We start from the raw sequence: 1,407 nt of genomic DNA, 5'->3' as shown, positions 1-1,407 counted from the left end.
ATCCTCATCCTCATCCTCACCCTCATCCTCATCCTCATCCTATCCTCATTCGCTTCCTCATCCACGTCATCATCCGATCCTCATCCTCATGCACATCCTATCCTCATCCTCATCCCCATCCTATCCTCATCCTCATCCTATTCTCCTCGTCCTCGTCCTCATCCTTTCCTCACCCTAACCCTCATCCTCATCCTATCCTCATCCAGTTCCTCATCCACATCCGAATCATATCCTCATCCTCATCCCATCTTCATCCTCATCTTCATGCACATCCTATCCTCATCCTCATCCCCATCCTATCCTCATCATCATCCTATTCTCCTCGTCCTCATCCTCATCCAATTCTCCTCGTCCTCATCGTCATCCCCATCCTCGTCGTCGTCCTCACCCTATCCTTATCCTCATATTTTCCACATTCTCATCCTCATCCTATTCTATCCTCATCCTCATCCTATCCTCATCCTCGTCCTCGTCCCCATCCTATCCTAACCTCATCCTCGTCCACATCCATATCCTATGCTCATCCTCATTCTCGTCCTCATTCTATCCTGATCCTTATCCTCTTCCTCTTCCTCTTCCTCATCCTCATCCTGTCCTCAACCTCATCCTCATCCTCATCCTCATCCTCTTCCACAACCTCATCCTCATCCTCATCCATTTCCTCATCCTCATCCTATCCTCATCCTCATCCTATCGTCATCCTCATCCTCATCCTCATCCTATCCTCATCTTATCCTCATGCTCATCCTCATTCTCGTCCTCATCCTATCCTCAACCTCATCGTCATCCTCTTCCATATCCTCATCCTCCTCCTAATCATATCCTTATCCTCATCCTCATCCTCTTCCACATTCTCATTCTCATCCTATCCTCATCGTCGTCCTATACTCATCCTCATTCTCGTCCGCATCCTATCCCCATCGTAATCCTCATCCTATCCTCATTCTCATTCTCATCCTCATCCTATCCTCTTCCTCATCCTCATCCTCATCCTCATCCTCCTACTCATCCTATCCTCATCCTCATCCTCATCCTCATCCTCATCCTATCCTCATCCTCATCCTATCCTCATCCTCATCCGCTTCCTCATCCACATCCTCATGCTCTCCTCATCCTCATCCCATCCTCATGCATATCTTATCCTCATCCTCATGCTCGTCCTCATCCTGTCCTCATCCTCATTCTCATCCTCCTCCTCATCCTATCCTCATCCTCATTCTCGTCCTCATCCTATCCTCATCCTCATCCTCTTCCTCATCCTCATCCTATCCTCAACCTCATCCTACCCTCATCCATATCCTCATCCTCTTCCTTATCCTCTACGTCATCCTATCCTCATCCTCGTCCACATCCTCATCCTCATCCTCATCCACTTCCTCATCCTCATCCTCATCCTCATCCTATCCT

The sequence above is a fragment of the Lupinus angustifolius genome, unplaced genomic scaffold, assembly GCF_001865875.1.
Source record: "Lupinus angustifolius cultivar Tanjil unplaced genomic scaffold, LupAngTanjil_v1.0 Scaffold_268, whole genome shotgun sequence".
Classification (NCBI taxonomy): domain Eukaryota; kingdom Viridiplantae; phylum Streptophyta; class Magnoliopsida; order Fabales; family Fabaceae; genus Lupinus; species Lupinus angustifolius.
The sequence above is the reverse complement of the archived record's forward strand: the minus strand, read 5'-3'. Positions refer to the sequence as shown.